Source organism: Callospermophilus lateralis, chromosome 6 (genome assembly GCF_048772815.1).
Source record: "Callospermophilus lateralis isolate mCalLat2 chromosome 6, mCalLat2.hap1, whole genome shotgun sequence".
NCBI lineage: Eukaryota > Metazoa > Chordata > Mammalia > Rodentia > Sciuridae > Callospermophilus > Callospermophilus lateralis.
In genome coordinates, this window is record NC_135310.1 from 75,768,374 (window position 1) to 75,789,536 (window position 21,163).

Genomic DNA, 21,163 nt, shown 5'->3' on the forward strand with positions numbered 1-21,163 from the left:
TTTTGAGGGAATATTTCACATCCAAACCATAACACTCAGTTAATTTAATCCTTTAAATGAATTTCAATATCATACTACTGCAGCTGAAGTAGAGTCACTTCCTTGGACACCATGAGATGATCCATCACTGCATTCCTATTATGAAAGGGACCGGGAGAAAGGTGTGGGAGGGAAGCTGGGAGATTCTCAGTGTGTTGGGGAACTGAGTTGGGGAAGGGACTGTCCAGCAGCTGAGGGCCTCTCTCTTCCTCTCATGCTCTCACTGGGATTTGTAGTCTAGGGCTCTTACTCCTTGGAGGCCATGTGTACCATAGCGTCCACCAACCTGTTGCGACAGCCAAATTAATTTTCATACTAGGAAATATTTTTGCCAGAGTGGTCATTGAGGGTAAGTCCAGGCCCAGCATTGAAGGTGGAAGAGTGGGTATCTCTGTTAACATTGCAGGAGGAAGCCTGGTCCTCCATTTAGTCCAGTATGTCCAATAGGGGCCCTTTGATGCCCGTTTTACCACCTTCTTGATGTTATGGTATTTGGCAGCTTTCTTCAGGTGACAAGTCATATCCATTACCTACACTTTGGAGGTGGACATCGGAAGGCCATGCCAGTGAGCTTCCCATTGAGCTCAGGGATGACTTGGCCCAAAGGCTTGGAAACATATGTGGACCCAGGGATGATGTTCTGTGCAGTTCTGCCTCCATCATGTCTCAGTTTCCCAGAGAGGCCATCTGTGGTCCTCTACGTACCAGTGATAGCTCCCTCCACGATGCCACAGTTATGGATGACCTTAGCCAGGAGGGCTGAACAATTGGTGATACAGGAGGCATTGATGATAATCTGGAGGGAGTTGTACTTTTCCTGGTGCATGCCCACCACCAACATGGGGGCATCAGCAGAAGAGGCAGAGATGATGACCTTTTAGGCTCCATCCTTCAAATGAACCCCCCTATGGTGGGAGGGTGTTCATATTTTTATACCCACTAACACTGATATCCTCAAGGTAGGCAGTATTCCATAACAAGTGGATTAATGATATTTATTTAAAAAACAGAACCCCAAATGATATTATAAAGTTGGCACTCCAAGAAGTTTGGAACAAGCCAATAATGATATGTTCTCATGGGGGAGACACAATGAAAGTGGAATTTGAAAGGTAGAAAGGAAGAATTTATCCTGGTTTGTCTAATCTCCATATAGCCCCACAGTGTTCAAGAAATTGGTGTAAAGAACTTGGGTCATTTTTGAGATGACCTTTAGCTATTATGCCATAGTCCCTCATCAACTGCTGAGACTGAGACTGGTGCCTGGCTTCATCAGGGTTCATAAGTCAATATCTTTGCAAAGCATGAAATAAAATTTCGTCATCAAAATACTCCTCTGTTTGAAATCATAGCTGAAAATTTCCTCTGTGCTTTACCACTTAGTTGCCAAAACTTCCCTTGCCTCTGAACTGCCCTTCTAGCAATTATTGAAGATATTTCTAGGCTCATGTTTGCAATAAGATTCTTCTCACTGATGGTAACTCATTTGTTCACTCAGAAAAATGTTTTTAAAATCCACTTACAAATTATGAGCTTCTTGTGGTTAGGGAAAATGCTTGATATATCCTTTACCCCTTATTTAGTTTTGCATTTTACCTAGTGTCTTTAAGGCACATTTCACATAATTGCTACAGTAAATCCTAAAACAAAATAAAAACAACAATAAAATAAACAAAAAAACCCTTTGTTCAATAAAAAGGTAGAGTAATTGCTCTATTTTACAGATGGAGAAAATGAAGCTCAGTGGTGTGGAGTGAGCTGCTCAAGGACATGTGACTTATAATGGTGATTTTTTTTTGGTAGTGGAGATTGAACCCAATGGTGCTTAACCACTGAGCCACATCCCCAGCCCTTTAAAAAAATATTTTATTTAGACACAAGGCTTTATCCAATTATATTGTGAGAGGTTGGGTCAAGCCTTTGTAGGTTTGTCTTTCTCTGTTTGATATTAAAAGGACAAAATAAATATAAAAGTAAATAAATAAATAGAAAAAAGAAAACCATCAGGATGTACATTCTGTTATATCTTTTTATTTTAGCATCTCTAGAAACAGAACCAGATTGCTGCCTTTTCATTCTGCCTCCATCGCAGGCTACACAAGGATGAGTTGTTGGGCACCTTCTTGGTATTTCACAAAGTACCTTAGTGTGTGTGTGGGGGGCTGGAAATACCACACTTGACAGAGGGGCGTTCCTCAAAGGAAAGTTGTGGAGAATTTTAGAATTTTAAGTTTCTAAGGGAAATAAATATCCACTTAGTGGGTTTTGGGGAAATGTGGATGCTAAGAAATTGGTGCTGACACTTGAATTCTGAGGACTATGATTGTAATGGAAACTTACAAAGAATATGAATAGTTTTAACACAATCTGTAGAAGAACAGTGTGGCATTGCAGGCTTTAACTGACATTCCTGCAAGGCTGTTGCAGTTTTGATAACACTTTGACAATCTGTTTGACTTAATAGAACACCTCTGTGTTTGGACCCAGAATCATAGAGTGATGATGGATGGGGCCAATAAAGGATAAATATATTGGCTATTTCAGGACTAAAGATCAGAATCGCACGACACACTGAGGCCCTAACTTCACTTGTTGCTAAGGGGTCCCCTTGTTCTCATGCCTTCCATGGTGATTTAATTTCAGTGAATAGCACTCATTGTCTTTAAAGACATTTTTAAGATTGATGTGAGGACTTACAAGGGTAGATGACACAAAACTGCTGTCCTCTAGTCCCTCCCTATTTAGGGAAGAAAATGGACTCCTACAAAATCCATCAATTTGGAAGCCCTAAGTGTTGCATTTTGATAGCTGCATAGGAAAAAATTCTATATTAAGTGTGTATACAGGCTAATCCCTTGTCTACAGAGTCAGCTATTTAAACCCTATTTCTGTGATATTCAATAGAAACTTGAGTTTCTTGTTAGGTTTCGGGGACTCCTGGGTTTATAAGACATGAACCTTGCTTTTGTGGTGTGGAAGAGATATAAACAAAACATGTGTGGGCAGGGCAGCTGGGCAAGTCTGTCCAATTATAGCAGGACAGAGGGGAAGGAGGGAACAGCTAGTTCAGGGCATGAAGGGTGAAGTCAGGAGGAAAGGAAGGGCTGGGGAGAAGAGGGAGTTTAGCTATAATAAGGAGTGGTTACCAGTGGGCCAGGAACAGAGACATTCTGGGTAGAAGGAATGGCTTGTGCCTTCTGTTATACCTATCTTAAATGGGCACTTAAAGGTTAATCAATCACATTTTACATTTACAGTTTCCCTCAAAAACATGGTCTTGATTCAGTTTCTCAATTTTCTGTAATGGCAGAAACAAAATTATTTCACTTTTATTCCAGTGTGGAAATGGAGTACACAAGTAACGGAAAGAACCGTGAAAAAAAAGGACTGAAATAATGTTTAGGGTAGCACCTAGATTACTCACAATGCTGGCACCACCGCTGCTCTTCTAAAAATTCTAACTGCTTCATCAGTGCTGAAGTTTTTAATAAATATGATGGACGAGATGTGACATTAAGTTGGAGAACTGGCTTGTATGAATGTCTGGATGTTTCATTTTACAGTCAAAACTTTATCTGAAACTGTACTCATTGGTTCTTCTTATTGCAATCTTTCATGCACTGTATTTTTTTCTTGAAATAGTTATTAACTGGCATAGTAAGTCACTATCATTTGTTCTCATTTTCTGAAAAGACATATTCCTTTTTTTTTTAAAAAGTCTTAAGATCTGCTAAAATATTCATAATCCAAAAGTGTGATTCTGTTAGATTTTTTTAAAAAACAGAGGGCTGGTTCTGAGTTTGGCACAAATGACAGAGAAAAAGACATCAATTAAAGTATAAATTATAAAACTTATCAGTTATATTTAAAAAAATTTCAGCCTCCTAAAAAACTGGCCAGAGCAATTAGATGAAAGAAATTAAAGGGATACAAATAGGAAAAGAACTCAAATTAGCACTATTTGCTGATGATGATTCTATACCTAGAAGACCCAAAAAATTCCATCAGAAAACTTCTAGAACAAGTAAATGAATTCAGCAAAGTACCAGGATATAAAATCAACATATGTAAAGTGCCCATAAATCAAAGGCATTTCTGTATATCAGTGACAAGTCCTCAGAAAGGGAAATAAGGAAAACTACCCCATTTACAATAGCTCAAAAAAAAAAAAAAACCAACTTGGGAATCAAGTAATAAAGAGGTGAAAGACATCTACAATGAAAACTACAGAATTCTAAAGAAAGAAATTAAAGAAGACCTTAGAAGATGGAAATATCTACCTTGTTCTTGGATAGGCAGAATTAATATTGTCAAAATGACCATACTACCAAAAGCAATGTATAGATTTAATGCAATTCTAATCAAAGTCCCAGTGACATTCCTCATAGCAATAGAAAAAGCAGTCATGAAATTCATCTGGAAAAATAAGAGACCCAGAATATCTAAAGCAATCCTTAACAAGAAGAATAAATCAGGTGGCATCACTGTACTAGACCTTAAACTATATTATAGAGCAAAAATAGCATGGTACTGGTACCAAAATAGACTTGTAGACCATGATACAGAATAGAGGACATAGAGACTAACCCTTATAATTACAGTTATATTAGACAAAAGCACCAAACACATACATTGGAGAAAAGATAGCTTCTTCAACAAATGGTGCTGAGAAAACTGGAAATTCATATGCAACAAAATGAAATTAAACCCTATCTCTCACCATGCACAAAACTCAAAGTGGATCAAGGAACTAGGAATTAAACCAGAGACATTGCATCTATTAGAAGAAAAAATAGGTCCAAATCTCCATCATATTGGGTTAGGCCCCAACTTCCTTAATAAGACTCCTATAATGCAAGAATTAAAATCAGGAATCAATAAATGGGACAAATTCAAAACTAAAAAGCTTCTTGTCAGCAAAGGTCACAATTAGTGAGGTAAATAGAGAGCCTACAGAATGAGAGCAAACTTTTACCACTCGCACATCAGGTAGAGTACTAATCTCTAGGATATATAAAGAACTCAAAAATTTTAACCCCACAAAACAAATAACCCAATCAATAAATGGGCCAAGGAACTGAACAGCCACTTCTCAGAAGAGGATATGCAATCAATCAACACATATATGAAAAAATGTTCAACATCTCTAGAAATTAAAAAATGCAAATAAAAACAACTCCAAGATTTCATCTCACTCTAGTCAGAATGGCAGCTATTAAGAACAAAGGCACACTCATTCATTGCTAGTGGGACTGCAAATTGGTGCAGCCAATATGGGAAGCACTATGGAGAATTCTTGGAAAACTGGGAATGGAACCACCATTTGACCCAGCTATCCCACTCCTCAGTCTATACCCAAAGGACTTAAAAACAGCATACTACAAGGTCACAGCCACATCAATGTTTATAGCAGCACATTTCACAATAGTTAAACTGTGGAACCAACCTAGATGCTCTTGAATAGATGAATGGATAAAGAATATTTAGTATATATACACAATGGAATACTATTCAGAATTGAAAAATAATAAAATCATGGCATTTATTGGTAAATGGATGGAGTTGGAGTTGGAGAATATAATGCTAAGTGAAGTTAGCCAATCCCCAAAAGCCAAATGTCAAATATTTTCTCTGATATAAGGATGCTAATTCATAATATGGTTGTAGGAAGTGTGTGTGGGAGGGTTAGATGAACTCTAGATAGGGTAAAGGGGAGGGAGGGGAAGGGAGGGACTATGAGGGTAGGAAAGACAGTGGAATGTAATGAACATCATTACTCTAAGTACATGTATGAAGACCCTAATGGTGTGACTCTACTTTGTGTAAAATCAGAGATATGAAAAATTGTGCTCTAAATGTGTAATATGAATTACAATGCATTTTGCTGTCATACATAACAGATTAAGTTAAATAATTTCATTCTTACTTCTGTTTCTTTTGCATGTTTTTATTAGTGTGCTACACCTAATAGTGGGGTTCATTGTGACAGATTCACACATACAACATATTTTGCTCCATTTAATTCCCTAGTACTTCCCTTTTCCCTTCCCTCCTCCCTCTCCTGAACACCCTTCCTCTACTTATGACCTTTCTATTTATTTATTATTTTTAACTTGCATATTTCCATTTCTTAAAAGAAAGAGAGGCGGGGGAGAGAGGGGGTGGGAGTGGCAGCAGGCAACACAAAAGGAAAGGAATATATTTGTTATGTGGCTTTTCTTATATCTCTAAGATCACCAATAATAGACAGCATTTATGAAATGCTTACTCTGAACCTTTCAAAACAAATCTCTAAGGTAGGAAATATTATGATGATACTCATTTCGCAGTTTAGGAAACCGATGCCCAAGATGTGAAGCCACATGTCACCTGTGTGTGCATGTTCTCGGAACTGTTCTTCTACAGCTGCCTTCAAATTACACCTTTACTTTGTAGTAAGGGGCTCTCCCTGGCTAAATTTCTAGGGACTATTTCCTCCTGTGAGGTATATGTGTGTGTGTGATGTGTGTTTCTACATGGGTGCACACTTATATATGTATGCTTTGTATATGTGGACCATCTGTGCAAAGTTTCATAAGCAACTGTTGAACCAGTCAAGATTAGGTAGGCCACAGCAGCAGTAACAAATGATCCCTGAATCTTGATAGCTTAATACAGCAGAAGTTCCTGCAAACTTTATGGAAAAATTTCTTCCTGTCCAACGTGGGGTCAGACGAGGGGATAGGAGATGGTGATGGGAAGTTTGTAAATAATAAAAGGGCATAGAATAATATAACTTTAAAGCATTTAGTAGGAGTAAACTCATACTCAAAATTTCTGGGCAATCTCAGCCTGTCCAACCACTTCACCTCTCCCCCTGACGTTTCTTGAGGATAGGCAAGACTGTGAGTCACAGTCTAAATTCACTCTTGTGACATACTCTGGACTTCACTGGACATGTGGGATTTTTGAATGACTGAGATTCTCTCTTTCAGCTTTGCCTCCATCCAGCTGTCCTCTTCCCACTACATTGGGTGCTGCCATGCAGAAGACTGATAGAGCAAAGCTTTGCCTGTGCTCAATTCTCTGGAAATCAATAACAATGAAACTCTCTCAAAAATGCTCAGAAGGAAGAACGAATGCAACTTCTTTCTTTCTTTTTTTTCCTGATTGCATTTTCCTCACTATGTTCTGTGTCGTTGCCACATTCAATATGGCACCTTGGCATACTGAATGTTTTAAGCTGAAGGAATTTGTAGAAGCTGGAAGTTCTCTCTGCCCTCCCCCACTCCCCCTGCCTTTTCTCTGAACCAGATCATAAGAGTCTCACGTGAGAAGTTCTCTCCCCAAACTTGTAGAGAAGAACATCCTTATCTCAGAAGATGAAGAAACAAAGAGAGGAATCTGAATGAACAGGCCTTGCTGGGTTTCCCCAGTTCTCTGATATTTATCTCATACTCTATTTGAATCATATTTCTCCAGGACTGACCACTCTTAATCAATCCTATTACATAAAATACTCTGGTTTAACTGCCTCTTTGGGTCTTCATTTCCTCCCATGTCATGTAAAAATTAGATCAAATTTTATACTTTTCTCTTATTGATCCATATTTTATTATAGGAGTTCCAGTCATGAACTTAGAAGAGTTAAAGAAATATATATCCTCTCTTACAACTGACTCTTCCAAAGAACATTTATCAATTAACTGATTTATTGATCAATTGATCCATCCATCTATGTGAAAGATATTTATAATATTCTTACCAGAAGTCCTTCTGGCCTAGGTCATTTGCATCACATTTTGATACTTAATTTAAATAAATAAACAGAAATGAGATTTTAGCATTGTTTCAGCCACCTCTTCCCCAAGCAACTAATACAACTCACCAAATGTTGATACCTCTGTGCCCAGTCCACCAGATTTCCCTCAGAATTTGACTATGCTAAGTTCTTGATGGACATTCAATCCCTAATAAGGTAGGGGGAAGAAAATATCATATGACCTCCAGTGTTCTTTTGAGGTCACAAACATGATACAGAATCCTTGATATAAATATCTCCACAATACACAATCAATGCAGGGCAAGTAAAAAATCATAGCCATAAAACTCACCTCCTGAATTATGAGAGGTCCAAAGGAAGTTAGACTAGATCTTTATCCTGAAAAGTTTTTCTCATGGAAGTTATTAACAGAATAAATATGATAATGTAAACATATCCATTGCTTCATGTTGTAGACTTAATAACACACACGTATTCCAGCCTGATACACCTTGGCACAAGCTTTGGGACCTTTGTTTCTTAGTCTGGTTCTTGGCCTCTGCAGCATCAGAATGGTAGAAAGGACTTTCACACAGGCCTCAGAGTGATAGACTATGAGTTCTTTGAGCCAAACTTGTGTGGGAAGGATGGGTTTAAGAAACTGAAGGAGCCTTTGTGCATGAGGCAGCCTGTGTACTTAAGGAGTTAGGAGAAAATCTCTTTCCAAAGATACTGTTCTGCCCTTCCACACACTGCCAGTGGTAGATGGTCCCTTTGTCGTAGCGACAGAAATTGTACTAATTAGTGATTCACTTATGTTAACAAGCATCCCTTTTAAGATGCAATTACTTCGAGATGGCAATTGCTAATTCACAAGTTTATGCAAATTTTCTTAATCTTATTGCTTTCTCCTTAACACCTCGCTGTGAGTGTTCTTTCTGAAGGAAATAAGAAGGAAATTTTGGGATTTGGTGGTGTTGGGGGCTGAGTAAGGGTGGGCACAGGGCAGAGACAAGAAAAGAAAAGGTATTTTGATGTATTTTTTTTCTAATGATCAAAATCTTTGATGCAGTTCAGTGGAGTCAGGCTTTGGGGCCAGGTTGCTCTTGCCCGTCCTGTGAGTTTGGGACATTGCCTCACTGCCACATACCTCAATGACAGGAAGGAAACACTAACAATTACATCAGAGGATTCTGTTGTTATTGTACTTAAAATTAGTTAAGTTAATGCATGTGAAGACTTTAGTGCATAGAAAGCACACAATAGATATCAACTCTTTTGAACAATTTAGAAAATATAAAACAATAAGAATTTCTTGAAGATCCATAACATGTCTCCAAACCACTGCACCTTTACAATGTCCACTGTTAATATTTTGCTCTGTTTTTGTCCAGGATGTTTACATTCCATATAAAAAAAACATAGAAATTTAGATCACATTTTTTCAGATAATATTAGCTATGAATACTTTGGGGGGAGACTTTGTGCAGGAGGTGGGTCAGTAAATGCATTTCCAGTTAGATTAGAAAGGTGTTCGCAGGCTAGGGGTTCAGTAAAAACAAAGGCACAGGAAGACCTGAGAATACCTGTGGGGAAGGGGTGCGCAGGAGGGCTCAGGAGGTGGAGAGCTGAAGGAGCACTTGGGTCTCATTTTGGAGGAATAGGAATACTTGCTCTTTAGGCACTAACAGTGGGTTAAGTTTGCAGTGGGTTACAGGACACAGGAGTCGCTTGCAATAATCCAGGGATAAGGGACTTGAACTGTTCACATTTAAATAAATAGAAAGTTATGGGAGACAGTATAGAGAAAGAATCGACAAAATGTGCTGATAAGATAAGAGGCTGTTGGAGAAGAGGGAAGAGATAAAGACAACTGTGAGAATTCTAGAAAGTATAAATGGTAGGGTGTTGTACTATTTAGAGAGACAGGAAAGAGGAGGAAAAGTCAGTCTGGTTGTTATAACTTTCAGTTGAGAAAACAACAACCACAGCAACATTAGTGGTTGTCTATTAAGCATTAAGTATAACTTTGGCATTGTGCTAAGCACTTTATATGCAAAATCTTGTTTAATCTCCATAAGATTATTATTTTCTCCACAATTTATAGATGAGCAAATATGATGGGGAGAAGTTAATTCCTCTTCAAAGTAACACAGCACAAAAAAAGCAGGGCCATAATTGGAGGCCTACCTACCACTGAACCTGATGTCCACCCTACTCAATGATAATGCCTCCATGCTTAGTCTGAGGTGTGTGTGCGGTATTTTTTCACTGTGTCCAGCACAGAGATGGAAATTTGGATTTGAAGTCTAGGAGAGAAATCAGGATATATTAGAGATGGGCAGATGATCAACATAAACAGAATTCATTGAAGTACACATATAATACAGATTATTATATAGTGTGTAGAATGAGAATATACAAATAATCTGAAAATGCAACTATAGAAGAATGAATATCTAATGGTAAATAAATGGAATGAGATAAACTGATAAAATGTCAGAATGGCAAGAAAGAATTAGAATCAGTAAATGTTCAAAAAGTTAATTATGAAGATAAATATCCAGGAGGCAGGGGTCAATAGCATTAGGATTCCATGAGGTCTTGCAGGATGGAAATTAAGAAAATGGGTTAGATTTTTTTACTATATGTCCCTAGACATTTAAAAGAGGATGTTTAGAAGATTAACAAAGAGGAGTACAGATTGCAAGGTTAATGGCACATGGCTAAGAAGTTCAGAAAATGAGTGGATGAGTGTAGATAACTTTTTCAAGGGCTGATGTCAAGAAACATACGATGGAATGGTAACTTAATGGGGGAATAAAATAAAACAGGTGAACCTTTTGCTTTGTTTGTAACTGATTAATTTTGTTTTCTCCTTAAAGATAAGAAAGGTATCTGTCTGACAGGAAGAGAACAGGTGAAGATGAAGGCGAAAGGCAAGATAGCAAATACAAAAAGATAAAGGGCCACCTTGAAAAGGAGGAGGTTCCTACCCACTTCTGAGAGAGAGGGATGGAAAGAGCATGCAGCATGGGGGTAGGTGAGAGATATTGCCACGGAAGGAACTGGAGATCAGGTCATAGGTAAGGGAGTGAAGGCAGGCACTTTCTGGAGATGGTTATGGAGTGGAAGATGTTCTGACTAACCATGGTGAAAGGTTAGAAAATTAAAAAAAAAATACTCTAGTCCTTTGAGGCTTACCTTATTTATCAGAGAAGAACATATACCAATTTAAAACCAAATTTAAAATTCAATCAATGTGCTACACAAATTCTTTAGTTAAATAAACCTATTAGTTATTGAAGACATCTTCTTTTACTATAGCAGTAAGGGAAAAGATGTATCATAAGTTGTGTGCTAATTCACTTCTCCTTTCAATTATTGCTTGGACCTGAAGAACAGAAAGAACAGTATCTACTATGTCTATCTGAGGAATTGGTCATAAAGATTCTTTCTCTGTCCAGTGCTTTACCTATTGTCTAATAGGTGCACTCGTATTACCTCACATGCTAAAGGAATGGAAAGGCAGAAAACTCTTGAATATAAGTCACATTGGAAAAATATTTCTAGAAAAGGGATGTTCTCTCCCCACTGAATAACCACTATTCCAGAAAAACCGTATAGAAAAGAAAGTAATACTCAAGAGCAACTCAGAGAGTTCTTCTAAGACCTTGTTAAAGGAGCAAGTGTTGCAAGTGTTCTTGAAATTTGATACTTTGCCAGAAAAAATATTTCTTTTCCCTTAAATTTATGAAGGCTGCACAGAGTGCTCTAAGCTTCTTGAAATTCCAATTAGTACCTTCAGATAGTAAAGCAATAATAATTTCTTAAACAGCCTCGAGCTCTTTTCTAGGAATGGTGATGAGTTTTGCAGATTAAGTTAAATTTCTGTGTAAGCATTTTAAAACATCTGGTTACATTTAGGCTACTGGTCCTTAGGCCAAGTCAGAAATGCTAATTATAGGGTTCTGAAGGATTGGCTTTGGCCTTGACATGATTATCTAAAACTCAGTTAACAGCACAGTGGAGGGCTCTTTACGGTCATATACACTAATTTCTGCTAGTTGATACTCTTTCACATTTGAAACTCAGGAATGTGGCTTGTTGGATTTTTCATATTTAGAAGTGTTATATATGAATATCATGTTTTATATCCTTCACAGTTTAATACACTCCATTTGATCCTCACAAATCCCTATGAAATATGCAGGTCAGAGCAATATTATTTTTCAACAGGGAAATAAGTCTGTAGTAAAGATGATTGGTTATCCAAAGTCTCCTGCTTGTCAACATGGAAATCAGGATACAAGAGAACCCCCTTTCTCTTGTATCTGCTTTTAACTGACATTTTGATGTTTATTTATCATGGGGTTTGATTTGAGAGTAATAATAAAAGTGAATTTTGTTTTTATTATTTGGAAATAACATTCAACTTCCACTTTTCTATGTCTGAAATGATTTAACACCAGCAATGTCATACAGGGAGCCAAATCCTATGTGGAATTAGTGTGGACTTTCCAGTCAGACAAGCCTGAGCTGGAATTCCAGTTCTGCCCCATGTTAGTATTGAATACCTCTATAAAACTATTTAACCTTCCTAATCATTTGCTTCCTGAGCTTTAAAAAAATGTTGACAATACTTAATATAGAGGTCCTCCTGTAGAGCACAATGTACAATGTACTATCTCAGTACATGATAGATAGTAAGTTAAAAATAGCTCACAGCAAATATCATTGTCAGCAAAGGATTAACAATGCCAAATTGGATAATAAAATTAGTATTTTAATTATATATGTATGTTTGATATTGTGTTTTTAGAAAAGAAATAATTTGTAATTTTTATGGTACTGGTGTGTTATTGATCATTTCAATTTCACTTTATTTTGCATATGTACATTTTCTTATTTTCTATAATAAACAAGGGATGATTTTTATAGTGGATATAAAGTTATAAAATAAAATTTTCTTTAATTACTCTGTGTTAAAATATTAATTATGTGAAAAAAGGACAGCTTTCTAAAAAATCAATAGACCTTGGATAAACAGAAATGGTTGATATTTAAAACAAAATTCAATGTACCTCTTCCTTCTGCTAATTTGCATTCATTTACTCATTCAACAAATAATACATAAGTGGCAACCATGTTCCAGGAACTATGAGGAGAAAAAAGATGGAACTCTTAACTCATAACTGTTTATTGATGACTTATCTTTTCATTAGAATGTGAAAATGCAAAAAAACCAGCCCCAACTTGAGCATCCAGATGCATGTACTCTATATGCACAGGTGAGCTTGCTAAAACAGAGCAGGATGTAGAAATTCAGCTCCAGGGAAATAAAGAATTATGCCTATCATAATTCAATGGCAACTGAAAGACTAATTTTTAAAGAGAAGGTAGTTTATTTTCCATTGAAAAAAAATCTTTAAAACATGCTAGGAATAGGTATTTGCTATCATTAAAATATTAAAATATTTCATGCAAGGAAAAATAATTATAGGTTTTTATGAAAAAACATTTGCCTTGGGATAGAATAACTTAAAATTAAAATTCAAGGAATCCTTGAAATAACATTTTGTGAATTCTGTCCTATACTTGCCACATGTTGGAACCAATATATTTCCCCTTCTTTCAAGATGTAGGTCAAAGTGAACACATTTTTTTTTTGATTCAATGTTTAAAATTTTAGTTAAACAGCACTGGTATTTATTGATTTATTTTTAACATTATAATTAGGAAGAAATGCATATTTTCAGATGGTGCCTATTATAGAATTGGCAGCTGAATCTGAATCCTGTTTCTGTCCTAATTACTTGTATGATCTTAAGTGGGTCACTGAACAATTCTGAACTTCAGTTTTCTCATCTATTAATCAGGCACAATGGTTTCTAAGGCATGGGATGGTTGTAAGGATTAAATGTGACAAGATAAGGAACATACCTATGACAGTATCCAAGACACAGACTCAAAAACCTTCCAATATTTAAAAAGTGTGATGAATGGAGTGTAGTTTTCAGAGATTCGGTTCGATTTTAATCCTACTTTTAATTATTTCTTAATAATTGTTTCTCCTGCAGAAATATATAGCCAAGTTTATATCAAAGTCAAATGGAGAGGACAGTATGATCTGGTTTCTTAAATTAATTGTTTCACCTGGTATTTTAGATAAATGTCTATTTTTTTTAAAATAGAAAGGTAGTCTTGTATGTTTGCAAACATTTTCACATGACACCAGGAAATAGTGGTATGAACTGATTTTTCATGCAATAAAAATATTTTGAGTAACTACTGTGAGGCATGAATGAAACAGACATGGAAGCTTCTCTAATGAGACTCATAATATGATATATGAAGGATAGAGAATAGGGAACTACAACTCTAAATTGTGTGACATGAGAGGACATGTCAGTTAAGACTGAAGGATGAAAAAAAATTAACCATGAGATAGTAGTGAAAAATAGGAATCCAAATGCCCTGAAATGGGAAAAATGTATACAAAGAAATGACAAAAGGGAAGTATGGCCAGAGTACGGAAAGTTTGCAGAGAGTGGTGTGAAATATTAAAAAACTGGTTAGTGACCCATCACCCAGGTCCTTGCAGACCATGTCAGGGAATGTTCATTTCCCTAGAGCACAGGGAAGGCAAAGACGGAGAGTGAAAATTATAAAATGCCTGGCCCTTGTGCTGTGATTTAGGTAAGACATATATTGGGAAAAGAAGTGGCCCAAGACTTAGTGCTGAGGGACTCTGATGTCTGGAGGTTGGATTGAGGGGATGAGGGCAGGCTGAAGCCCATGGAGACCAAAGAATGACAAAGAAGATCGGAAGATCGGAGAAGGAACCCAAGGCATAATTCTAAAAAGAAAGGTTATAGGATGGCAGAAGCAATTCTTTCTCGTTTTCTTACTTGATTTTTTCTCCAACAAGGCCGTATTTCAGCTATCACATTATTACTCTGCATAACTAAAACCTAATTGTATTAACATTTTCTTCATACATAAAGTTCTCAAGTAATTGATATTGTGATCATAATAGCAATAGTTGTATTCACTTCCTTTCTCATTACTGTTTATTGAGAGAACTATTTACCAAATATTTAGAAATATCTTCATCCTTAAGTTGCTCCATAAGATTAATTTTGTTCCCCATCTGCCTTTTTGCCTTTATGTATGTCTCAACATGTGTTTGTTAAAAAAGAAAAAAATGAACTGGACTAAAGTAAGATGGGTGTGGATGAGTGAGATTAAAGTATCACCAGAATAGTTAATTAACTTTGAAAACAGGCTATTAAAGAAAATGGTAATGTCATCTATCACTGATATACCAGTATCTTCAAAGTCACAAATATAATACAGCAAGATCATTGGGCTTGGTTGAAAAAGAGCAGGATGGATAGTAGGTTTTGTTTTACTCAACTAATATAGGTTTAATAAATCAAATTTTCAGGCTGGGTGTTACTTAAACAAGTCTATGTTTGATTTGATTTTCCAAAGCATCACCAGAAAATTAATTTTACTTCATTGTCAATGCTACCAAACAATTTCCTTGGTTTTGAAGTAATTCAAGGAAGGCTTAAAAAAAGAGAGCCAAGAATATATTTTCACAGTCGATTTTATCTGTCTTCTAATATCCTGACTTATTTAATAATTTAGAAATGTATTTGAAGCTACAGACACCTTGGCCACTGGTAAAATACATGTTATTTTCTTTTCTCAGAAGAAGTTGTTCTTTCAGTTTGGGTCTCATTAATGTTTCTACATTGTTCTCTTAGCTATGAAGAAAATACTGTACTCTTTGGCATTATGGCAAATAGTATACAATTACAGATGTTGCTTGAAGTTATTTCTTAATAGTCCAGGTGATATTTATACTTGCATATGGAATACTTTAATTTTAAGTAAAATTCTAAAGTCAATTTATATAAATTAAAATAACAGCAAATGGTCTCTTTTCTAATCATTATTTCTGATAAAGTTAGGACAAAGTGTTCTGAATTTGTGTCTTCATATAATTTCAGTTTGAATATATAAGGAATAAGACTTAAAAACTATATAATGAAAGTATTCTCTTTCTCTCTCCCTCACTTTGTTCCTTTTCTCTTGTGTTTCACTAAGCTTTAAAGTGGCATATAAACATGTTTCTCTCTCTCTCTCTCTCTCTCTCTCTCTCTCTCTCTCTCAGTTACAGTAAATATAAGACTAGTAAGACATATGAAGCAAAGGAAAAAGTAAAGGGTAGAAAAAGTAAAATGAAATCAGGAGTGAGATTAAATACCTAAATTGTAGCCACATAATCCCATGTACTTATTAGAAGTGGGTGGTGGATGTGAAACTAAGGCTTCTAATTGTCAATGTGAGTATGGAAAAACAAATTTTTCCATAAGGAAAAAATAAGCTAACCTAGGGTAATCAGCATTATTCTTGACAGTGGGACCAAAAGAGCTTTTCTACACTTGATCCTTTTTGAGGGGCACTGTGTAATACAATCAACAAAATCCTCAACAACATTCTCAAAAATTAACACAGAATCACTCATATGGCCTTATGGCATTAATCCAAAATATAACTCAATAAAATAAATTCAGGTTCAAGGGGTTGGGAATATGGTGGGCACTTATAATGTGGTCAAGGGGAAACAGTCTGTAATGAACTACTCCTATTCAGATTACATAATATTTTGATGAATGTTAAGTTTCATATATTTTATAGCAGTGATCATCAAACTATAGGTTATATCTGCTAGTGGGTGCTAAAATTAACCAACTTTTTTTAAAAAAAACAATAAAATAAATAGAAATAGGATGAAACAGAAAAATCAGAGTGTTTTGAGAAATGTTTCAATATTTACTATCATTTTGTGTACTGGTCATGAAGCAATATGTATTTCCTACTACAGGTCTATTATGGGATTTTGAAAATTTTGAATTGAGACAATTCTCATAAGTTATCTTCTTTGCTTAAATTTGGGGATGGCATTGTTTGGTAGTATCTCTGAGATTATCTCTTGGTGAGCACCTTGAGACCTGCAATTCTGTGTTTAATTATCAGCTACAGTAGATGGTAGATTGCAGAGAAGGGGAGTGGAAGGGAAGCACTGATATGTGTTTGGACAAATGAGGTCATTGGCAGTCCTAAATACTGCTCTACAATGTGGTAAACCAAGACAGTATGCACCAGGCAGACCAGGATTTTTTATGGAGAAAAAATGAAAACCTATATAAATAAATGCATTGCTTAGTTAAAAGTTGGAAGCCACCAATCCAAAATAGTGATTTGGGTTCTCTTTTCAGGGGAAGACCAAAGTTTCAGAGGTAAGAAATATGGTAACTGCATCATTGTGGTAAAATTACAGCAGGTACGATGAGATTAATCTAGAAACGAATACCTTCCTTCTCTTTCCATAAGGTAAGTACTTCTTATTCTAAAGACTTTTTTGTTTTAGGTCTTAAGAATTTGATCAGATTTCAGAGGATTTGTCACTGATACATAGAAGTGCTTTTGATTTATGGGTATTGATTTTATATCCTGATACTTTGCCGAATTCATTTACTAGTTCTCAAAGTTTTCTGGTGAAGCTTTTTGGGTCTTCTAGGTATAGAATAATATTATTAGCAAAGAGTGCTAATTTAAGTTCTTCTTTTCCTATACATATCCCTTTAATTTTTTTCGTCTGTCTAATTGTTCTGGCCAGTGTTTCAAGAAAAATGTTGAATGGAAGTGGTGAAAGAGGGCATCCCTGTCTTGTTCCAGTTTTTCGAGGGAATGCCTTTAATTTTTCTCCATTTAGAATGATGTTGGCCTGAGGCTTAGCGAAGATAACATTTTACGATGTTGAATTTGTTTCTGTTATCCCTAGTTTTTCTGGTGTTTTGAACACAAACATGGTAATTCTTACATCCCACTTGTCCTAAGAGAAATCACATTAGGGAAGGTTATAACAGCTCATGTCTTATAAGTATATATTCTTGGTTCCTGTGAATCATTTTTTTCCTCTGGTTTTGGCTTATCCACCACCCGTAAGTTCCTTGAGGACACTGACAATGTTCTCTACTTTTTAAAGAAGTGAATTCACTTAGGGAGAATTTATGTATAGTAGAATTTGTCCTTGTTGCGTGTACAGTTCTAATGAACTTCGACAAATATATGCTGTGTTCTGTAACCCCCATTGAAATCAAGGTGTAGAACTCCTTTGTCACCACCAAAAGTTCTGTGACCCTTCGTCATTATATTTCTGTCTCAGCCTCTAGACCTTGATAACCACTAATCTGTTTTGGTCTGGTTTTGTGTCTTCCTAAGTTATGTTTAAATTGAATTATGCAGTATGTACCATTTGGGGTTTATCTTCTTTTACTTTGCATAATATCTTTAAGATTCACCCATATTGTTGAATGCATGAGTGATCCATGCCATTTTAATGCTGAGCTGTATTCCATTACATGCAACATGTTAAATCTATTCGCCAGTTTATAGACCATTTGTGTTTTTCCAGTTTTTAGTGATGATAGCTGAAGCTGATATAAACAATTATGGTTTTTATATGGACATATACTTTTATTTCTCTTGGATAAATGCCTAGGAAGGAGGTTGCTGGACATATGATGAATATATACTAACTAAAAGAAACTTCTTAACTACAGTCATTACTTAGTTGTTTTTAGCCAAGGACCAAAGCTAATATGGAAGAAATTTTGTACATGCAAATGGAAACCTCTTATTGGCCATTAATCCCAAGTGAATTATTACTAGAAAGTATAGGGTAATTGACTGAATTTTATCTCCTTAGTTACCTTTGTTCATTTTAAATTAGCTGGAAATAAAGAGTGAGGTGACCCAAGGCCTATAGAAAGGAAGACAGAGAAGCAATAGAAAATCTGCTAGATCCATAAACTGAAAAATAAGCATCTAGAGAAGTGGGGATTAACCATGCTTAAAATATATGTAGTGTTTATACTATTATCATTTTTATAATTTGAGGTTAAAATTTAGTGATATTTTAAAAGATATTATTTTTCAGTTAAAGCAGTTGATTTTGCACGTAAGTAACACTAAAGGTGACCCAGTTATTTCTCTTGAAAATGTAAAGAAAAAAATAATTTTGCACTTATAATGCTAAGTTATAGAATCTTGACTAGAGATAAATAAAAAAATGCTATCAAATTAAGGTGCTGTTTGATGTTTAAGTATCTTAATGTATTTCTGAAAATAAAAAACCTACTACAATATGAAATTCACATTTTAATCAAAGACAATTTCCATTGTGTCTTTCCTTTTAATTTTTTGTTTGTAAAAATCTTAATTATTTTGACTAAGACTCAAAACTCCATCAATACAGTGAAAAGCTGTTTTTCTGTCTTAAGTGCTCAGAAGAATTCTTCCAACTGAGTTAATTATCAGAGCTATTTTGATTAAGTGTTGTTCACTGTAGGAATTAGAATTCATAAGTGCAAAGATTATTTGAATGATAATTAGTTTTATTATTTTTTAACAAATAAGGTATTGTGGGGATTTACTCACACAAAAACTCTGTTGAAATGGTTTTAACATTTGAAATAATTATGTGCTTTTCAAATCATGTATTAAAAATACACTGTAGACTATTACATTTTTATGGTCACTAATAAATGCAAAAACAAATTCCATGGTTATGAAAGAGGCAGTCAGGTTATACTTAGAAGATAGTATTATATTATTACACGTAGAGTTACCAACTGGTACTTGGCAGGACCAGCAACAGTCTTACATGATAGTATGAAAAAAAGGCTAAAGAATAGATGATACTAGATAGGGTTGAGGATGCCTGGAACTGACTGAAGAAGAGGAAATGCCATAGATTGTGAAAACACAATTCATATCCTAGAACCTTAATTGTAGGGCATGACTTGCTGCCCGCTTCCGGTCTTGAGGCCACGCATGTGGCTGGGATGGCTCCTGGCAATCAGCCATGAGGCAGGGCTGTGGGAAGTGACGGAAAAGGTGGACCACCTCCAGGATAGGTCCAGGACTCTTCCGCCCTCATGGACAGCTTGTGCCTTCCCTTACAGACTATGGGATGGGTGTATACGTGGACTCACTCCACCCCTCTAACCTTTATCCTGATTGGCTCCTGTGCAATACATAAGTTGTGTGTACTTCCTCAATAAATGAGATCCTGCTTCCACTCATCTCCCTGGCACATCTGATTGTCCTCCGGCGAGGGAGGGCTGGGTGCTGGCCACCAGTCGACCTTTACCTTTGTTGGCTCGTCCAGGTTGGGGCGTGCTTTCCCTGCTTCTCCTGTGCTGGTCAGGAGGAGACAGGGGGCTAAAAACCCTGACACTAAATGAACTTGCTTTTACTCTGGAAATATAAATAACTTTTCCATAGTTCCCTGTAGATAGTGCCCTGCCACCTTTGCATAGGACACTTAACCTAATCAATAATGGCTCCCTTTGCAAGTATGTATACAAAAATCAGAGCTCCTCAAAGGAGAAATGATGGTGCTTTAAACCAGGATGATAGTGGTGCAGAGGAAGAGAACAACCAGACTGATCAATGCCAAATTTGCCAATTGTTTGTTGGGCTGTGGGTGGGGGTAAAGAAAAGACATGAAGGGCAGGATCATGGAGAAACAATTAAGGGGTGCATTTTGATGAAATTAATTCCAAGATGCCAATAAATATGGGATGAAAATGTGAGACTCAACTGGGGAAGATGGCGGCAAATGGAGTGCATCACCCCCGTGTACCGCGTCACTGCGCAGGTGAATGATGAGTTAGAACGGCCAAAAGCTATCTAGTTAGGAATTTCCAGCAAAATTGGGGTGCACCAAAACCTAGAGGAAGGATTTTCATCGCCCGAGGATCGGTTACTGGGGCTCAACAGCGAGTGAACTGTCCACCCGGAGATTCAAGCTGTTTGTTCAGCGGCCTGCCCCGCTGCTAGAGACGGCCGCGCACTGGGAAACAGCATGCTAGCAACGCAGAGAAACGGTGCTGCAGATTCTGTGGGCTCCTGCCGGCTGTGCCCTCATTGTGCTCCAGGCTGAGTTCTGGGTTTGAGATAGGGGAAGGAAGCGGTCCAGTTCTGTCCTCCACACTGGACAGCCTACCGAGCAAGCCAGCTGCCACCATCTTGGAGAGCTGACATCACCATCGCCAGTTTTCGACAGATTGCAGCTCATTCAGCAATAGAACAGGTCTGTGTCATTTAGACCATCTCCCATACAGCGGGGAAATCGCATAAAATCTCTCTCCAGCTTTCCGGGGGCACGATTAACAGAGTGAGAGTGAATAGAGGTGTGGGGAAAGGTAAAGGCACCTGACCTCCAACACCCCCCTCCCACCAGCTGCAAAAACAAAACCTGTCTCGACAGCTCTCAGAGGAGGGGCTAGTGGAGGGAAT

At 36.7% G+C, this 21,163-nt stretch overlaps 1 pseudogene; it reads right to left on the reverse strand.

Moving 5' to 3' along the window:
• Positions 1-285: 285 nt before the first annotated feature.
• LOC143401899 (glyceraldehyde-3-phosphate dehydrogenase pseudogene) lies at positions 286-20,914 on the reverse strand (annotated as a pseudogene).
• Positions 20,915-21,163: the final 249 nt, after the last annotated feature.